The 7,102-nt window shown below is 51.9% G+C and overlaps 1 non-coding gene across 1 annotated transcript; it reads left to right on the top strand.

The window, feature by feature from the left end:
- The first annotated feature begins 6,256 nt into the window (after window positions 1-6,256).
- Window positions 6,257-6,396, top strand: LOC126210861 (U4 spliceosomal RNA). Its single transcript, XR_007540825.1, has one exon. It is a non-coding gene; the product is annotated as a U4 spliceosomal RNA (small nuclear RNA).
- The last annotated feature ends 706 nt before the right edge of the window (window positions 6,397-7,102 follow it).

Genomic DNA, 7,102 nt, shown 5'->3' with positions numbered 1-7,102 from the left:
ATATTGTGTGAGCGAGTGATAACAAATAAATCGCACTGTGGTTGGCATAAATGTTAAACAGTGAATACGATCTTGACTTCTGATTTTGGAAAACTCCACCTAGGATTCTGGCTTCTTAATTTCAGTGTGATTTAGGTGAGACGGACGCAGCTACCGGGAAGACAATATTGAATAAATAAAGCAAGGTATGTCGAGAACACTACGTACTATCTACTGGGTGAGGAAATGTTTCAATACCGGTACATCCGGTTGTGACGTGAACTTTAAGTGGCACTAATAAATAAGGACGTGTCCCAGCACGTTACAAAACGTCTCGAGTTTATAACTGAAAACTGGAAGCACTAGCGCTTTATATGTTTGTTTCACTGTGTGCTTAATAAGATCTCTCCAAACGCCTCATATAGTATGGTTTATAGCGATATAGTGTCTAATTAATTATCTAGAGTTCCATTTTAACCTTATTTAGTAGTCGATTGTGAAACTGAAGTGAGATATAGTATGAAAACTATTGGCTAGAGTGAGTAGAAAACACCCCCCATTGAAATCGTGCTACGCTACAGATCAGCCAGAGTTCTTGGTTAGTACCGGCCGCAGCCTCTCCGTCTCCTGCTGTGTCGTTGTCATGTCACTAAGCTGACATGGTGAGTAAAGGCACTGCGCATTAACACAGGGCTAACAGTGTGAATAACGTGTTATAATCTTCTGTTAATTTTTGCCTTAAGGCAGTGATCGGGCAGAGAAGGCCAAGACATGGCAGACTGCAGGCACTGCAGCTATCTGCAAACTTTACGGCGCCCGGCGCCCTGCGCCCTGCGTTCCTGGAGAGCTGGGACACAGCGGGTGACTTTATTTTTACGAAATGCCTTTAATGCCTTTAATGCCTTTAATGCCTTTAATGCCTTTAATGCCTTTAATGCGGTTATATACCTCCTTTGTGATACGCCTGATCAGCACCGCTCGAGGGGAAGCTGCCAGCCGACGGCCAGGCCGCGGCTGAAGATGTCGTTAGATGAGTCTGCGTCACTGATACTTCATTTTTTATCGATTGAATATTGTAAATCAGTTTTTCCTGTAACAATATACAATAATTTGCAGCTCGTCATATTAACAAATGCTAAATCTGCTCTATCTGCCAAACTGATTGGATAGCAGTATTGAAAGTGCTACACCCGATTACAGCAGAATGTTTTGTTAAATATTGTGGGTAATCACTTACGAATAACCCAAGAAAATTTATTCCAGTTCACTCATACGGGAAAAATCTTGAAAATCAAACCTCACCGATATGTGAATTATCAATCAACAAAATTGATTGCCATTACTTCACTATTTACACTATATTGAATTGCATGTACAAATAAATTAGAAGCTCTTATGATTGCCTACAGGCAAGTGCAGTATACAAAGGGATGCACTGTTGGTCATAAAAACCAGCAGGGAAACGGCCCTGGCTGAGTACGCAGAAGGCCTGGAAGTGCATTCGTGCGAGGATCCTTCCCGGGTGGTCAGGCTGGATCAGCCCCCCCGCCCCCTCCCCTCCCGCCCAGGGAGTCCACAACTGTTCTGCATACCTTCCCTTTCCACATCCCTCCCTATCCCCGATCCTCCTCCCACCTCGCCCCTTCCCATCCCCTTCCCCCTCTCCCTCTCTTTGGGAGTGTGTTTTGTGATGATTTTCACGGGTATGCGGCCGGGTTCCATCGTCCTGACGACAACACCATATTTCGGCGGACCATCTGGCCGCAATCTTCAGGTGAGATTGAGTACACAATCACGCCGGAAAGGAAGACACCTCAGATTTTTTCTTTATTGTTATTTTTACAGGCAGGCAGGCCGGCAGGCCAGCAGCAGCACAGCATACTACGCCGCTCTTTGGCCTCAGAGAAACACAATAGGATACAGATGAAGACAATTTGAGAAAAAAAATACAGTGGACATATAAGCGGATACAAACACTTTTTAAAATACATGGAGCCGTTCACAGGTGGTCCAAGATAAAATTTGTTCAGACACTTGGCCTGGATTCTCCGGAGATTGGGGGTCCAGGAGAGCCGACGGTCGAGGGTGACGCTAAGGTACTTAAGGGTGGGGGTAGGGGTGAGGGCGATAGGACGGCCATAGATGGTTAGATAGAAATCGAGGAGGTGGAAGGAAGGGGTGGTTTTGCCTACAATGATCGCCTGGGTTTTGGATGGATTGACCTTGAGCAACCCCTGGTTGCACCAAGCGGTGAACCGGTCAAGATGGGATGGGATTGGAGAAGGTGCTGGGAGCACTGCACTGAGGGGCAAGGGGCAAGGGGCAAGGGGCAAGGGGCAAGGGGCAAGGGGCAAGGGGCAAGGGGCAAGGGGCAAGGGGCAAGGGGCAAGGGGCAAGGGGCAAGGGGCAAGGGGCAAGGGGCAAGGGGCAAGGGGCAAGGGGCGGACGGTGCCTATCAGACAGACATGGTTAATGTGAAGGGCGAAGGTTTGGAGCTTGAAGAGGAGACCGGAATGCCATACGCTGTCATAAACACGTTCGAGGTCTAGGGAGAGGAAGATCGTGGAGCTGTTTGGAAAGGATATCAGTGAGGTGGAGGAGAAGGTCATCTGAAGAGAAGGATGGTCGAAAGCCACACTGGGTAACGGGAAGGAGGCGGTGCTGGCGGAGATGCTGGTGGATGCTGAAGACCGAGGTAAGGCTGATGGGACGGTAGGAGGAGATGGCGGACGGCGCTTTACCAGGTTTAAGGAACATCAGGATACGGGAGGTTTACCACAGCTCGGGGTAGTAACCGGCCGACAGGACTACATTGTAGAGCCTGGCCAGGATGAAGAGGAAAGAGACAGGAGCTTCACGAAGGTGACGGTAGGTGACACGATCGTGACCAGGAGCGGTGTTGCGTTTTGTGTGTAGCAATGAGATCCTGTGTAGTGATAGGGGCATTGAGTTCCGTGTGTGCAATGTTGTCCAAGTACTGGAAACCAGGTGCGAGGGGAGGGACAGAGGTGTCAGTTAGATTGCAGACATCCAGGAAGAGGGAGTAATCGAACTGGGGATCATCGGGGATGGAAAAAACATCGGAGAGGTAGGAGACAAAGTGATTGGCCTTACTAAGGGTGTCAGGGAAGGGATGATCATCATGGAGAAGAGGATAGTAGGGGGAGGGTTTAGTTCCGGTAAGGCGACGAGTTGATAGGTAGGGTAGCATTTAAACGGGTGCATGTCTGTCGCCAGTCCCGGCGTTTCTTAGCCGCGAGCAAATTTCGAATGTGTCGCTGGAGTTGCCGGTAGCGTCGTAGTGTGTCCGGGTCACGCGTGCGGAGGAAGGCGTGGTAGAGACGACGGGATTCACGGAGGAGGAGGACAGCCTGTGGGGGTAAGGTAGGACGGTGGGGGTGGACGGCGACAGTAGGGACGTGGGCCTCCACAGCCTCAGACAAGGTCTGCTGGAGAAAGGAGGCGGCATGGGTGACATCGTCAGGGTGGTGGTATGTGAAGGGATGGCTATCGACCTGGGTGGAAAGGGTATCCCGGTAGGCACTCCAGTTGGCACGGGAATAGTCATGGACGTACTTTGGGGGAGGGTGATTACGAGGGTCGGGGTGGGGGCGACGACCGTCTGAAACGGTGAGGAGGACAGGGAGATGGTCGCTACCAATAGGCTCCAGGACATCCACCGTTATGCGGCCAAGGAGGTTGGGGGAGGAGAGGATAACATCAGGAGTGGAGTTGGATTCAGGACGGGTGGGCTGGGGGATGGGGATGAGGTCGCCTTGATGGGAGGAGAGGAACCGATGCCACCGCCGTAACTGGGAAGCGGAACGACTATGGATGTTGAGGTCGGCGGCGATCACGTAGGAGAAGGTACGGTCGATGTGGGAGAGGAAGTCGAAAGGAATAGGGGCGTTGGGGCGGACATAGTTGGTGGCGCAGGTAATGGTAAGGCCGGGGAAGAAGAGACTAAGGATCAGGTGTTCGGTGGGGTCGGGAAGGAGAGGTTGGAGCCGAACGGGGATCTGGCGGTGGTGACCAATGGCAACTCTGCCACGCGCAATTGGGAGGGGATTATCGGAGCAGTGGAGGAGATAGGGTGAGGTGTGGACATAGTGGTGGGGTTGGAGGAAGGTTTCATTGAGGAGGAAGGCATCAACGCGGTGGGTGGCAAGGGTGTGCAGGAAGAGGTTCTTGTTGGCGGGAAGGGAGCGGATATTGTTGAAAAGGATACGTTGCTGTCGCGCCATGACAGGGATTTAGACGAGGGTGTCAAGACGGGAGAAGGTGAAATGGGCCTGGTTGTTGGAGTAGGTGGCGTACATTTTGAGTTGGAAAATGGAACGGGCGGCGAATGAGATCTGTTGGAGGGTGTGCGGACACTGAAAAGGATGAACATTCTGAAGGACGATGGTGAGGAACCTGATGATGTCCTCAGCGGTGGGGGGGGGGGGGACGAAGGGAATTGCCAGGAGGGGTGGGGGCGTCCAGAGGACGGACAGGGACAGTGAGTTCAGGAGTGGTCGGAGGGGGTCGGGCTTTTCACTTTTGGGAGTAGGTGGGATGGGGGAGATTGCAGGTATTGCAGGAGGGAGGGGATTGAAGGTTAGGGCACTGCCAGAGGAAGTGCACTTGCCTACAAGGAGGGCAGGTGGGGGCCTCGTGGCACTCAGCTGTTGGGTGTGCGTTACAGCGCAGACACCTCTGGCAGCACAGGGATTGAGGAGGGGAACGGGAGGGGTCGACCTTGTAGTGCTGGTTGAAAAGGAGGGCACCCTCCTTCAGGAGACGGTCAATGGAGGGTGCGTCCTCGGAGAAAACCCACATAAGGCGAGTGGGGCCGACCGAGTTGAAAATGCGGCGGACCGCCCGCACCTCCAGCGTGGGATGCGCCTTGAGCTCCGCCAACGCCTCCTCCTCCGTGATCGACGGATTGAGCCGAGTGATCACGGCGGTGAGGGTTGGTGGGCGACGCGGGGGTTGGTGTTGGCGGGTAGGAGATGGAGAAGGAGCAGGGGTGAGGGAGGCATTGGGGCCATAACGGGTGATGGGGAGGCGGGAGAGTATGTCAGTATGGAGGGTTGGGCTGGGGGAGGAGATGAGAACAGAATCCCGTCTGGGAGTGAGGAGAGAGATGGGGGCACCAGGGAAGTGTTGGTGGAGGAGGAGGGAGAGATTCCGGGCCTCGAGAAGGGAAGGATCGGGATGGGAGAGGAGGTATTTGTGTAAAGAGGGAGGAGGAGGAGGAGGAGGAGGAGGAGGAGGAGGAGGAGGAGGAGGAGGAGGAGGAGGGTGCAGGGCCATGTGGGGAGACATTCATGGTACCCTGGGGGGGGGAAGGAGGACGGGGCGGGGCCTTTTTGGGAGCGGAGGAGGTGGTGCTGCCACTAGGGCGTTTTATGGCGGCAGAAGGGCGGGTGGTGATATGAGGGACGGGAGCTATAGGGAGGTGGTGGGAAGGGACAGGTCCCGGCGTGGACGCAGCAGTCGGCGCCGGAGATGGTGACGGCGACGGCGGGTGGCAGGAACGCTGCTGCTGGCTGGCTGGCTGGCTGGCTGGCTGGCTGGCTGGCTGGCTGGCTGGCTGGCTGGCTGGACCGCTGCTGCTGCTGCTGCTGCTGCTGCAGGACTGGCTGGCTGCTGCCGGCTGGACCGCCGCTGCTGCTGCTGTTGCCGGACGGCCGGCTCCTGCAATACCTAACGCTTCGATTAGGACCGAAAGGTCAATCGAAGGGGGGTATCCTTCCGGATTACCGCCGAAGATGCATGATTCGAATAAAACTAGCATTTTATTGCTCAGTACGTCAAACAGCTTTTGCTGAGAAGTGTATGTTTTGTTAAGTTAATGTAAATGCAGTTGGCAGTTTTCTTGGTGTCTAGTACTAACCAGCAGCCACAAAATAACAAAATCTAACGATGAGTCTTAATGAGTGTGCCGGTATTTGCTAAATGAGGTTGTGCTACTTTCGTCTGTGTGGGGCTAGGCGAGTGAGCAGTAGCGCGCCTGACGGTCAAGGGGAGAACTACTGTGCAGTTTTGAGCGTTTAAGATGGCGGTGAGTGGGCGTGTAAGCAACTAGTAGACACAAGCAGCAAAGAACAGAAAGTCTGCCTCTAATAAAATGTATTTTACTGTATTTTCTTCTGTATATTTCTGTATTTGATTCCCCCAATGGAACTTGAGTAGTGTAAGGTAATACTGATAGGTATCAATGCTGCAAGTACTTGTAGGTGTTTGGAACGAAGGTCAGGTATAAATAGCAGTGCCAGGCGTTAGGTAGTTAATCTTTGCGCAGTGGCAATATCGTAACCAATGAAGTATAACTGAGGTGCGATTATTGCTAGTTGAAAACTTTTACCAATACCCCGCCAGAGAGACGTGAAATACCTTCTCTGTGGCAATTTTTGGCAACCCCTGAGGGGGTGTCAGTCTCATAGGAACAATGCTCCAAGCTGTGTTTATCTGTGTACTCATTCTGCACTTGTGGAAGTGTTTAGCTGATAGTTGTTAGGGACCATGTACACAGACCAGGCTGTGTTCACTGATGAATTGTGTACATGTCTTAGGCAGCTGGTGAGAAACATTCTCCTCAGTTCAAGATGTTGTGCAACTGCTATGTGTGAATAAAGATGCCAATGTGGACAGTTGAAATGTGGCTCTGTCTAGTGGCAATTCTTGCTCCATAGCATACTTGTGGTACACACATGCAGTGATTAGTGTTAAATGTGGGATTTGACAAAACTTGAGTCAGAATTTAGGGGAGGAGACTAGGGCAGTACAGTGAGAGTTGGTGAGTGTGTGGGAGGCAGGTGTTGTACTTAATTCATTTTCACAGCACTGCCTGTGTTATAATTTGTGTTTGTGTCCTGATCATTAGATGCATGTTTGATCCTTTTTGGACACTGCTGTGTGTACACCTTGATAATTAGAACTTATGACCATGGAACTGCTGTTGATAATATTGGGCAATGAGTCTGTTGACTTGAGATGATTGATGTGTTTGGCTGCACAGTGCCTAGTAAGGGCACTCACATTGAGGACAATGTCCTATCTGGTGTGTGTTACACGAAACAGGAAGAACTGTAATGTTGTGCAAGGCTTTGCCTCATTTTGAGAATACATACATGTG

Source organism: Schistocerca nitens, chromosome 10 (genome assembly GCF_023898315.1).
Source record: "Schistocerca nitens isolate TAMUIC-IGC-003100 chromosome 10, iqSchNite1.1, whole genome shotgun sequence".
Taxonomy (NCBI): Eukaryota; Metazoa; Arthropoda; class Insecta; order Orthoptera; family Acrididae; genus Schistocerca; species Schistocerca nitens.
Note: the sequence above shows the minus strand (reverse complement) of the source record. Positions and strands in the feature narration are given on the sequence as shown.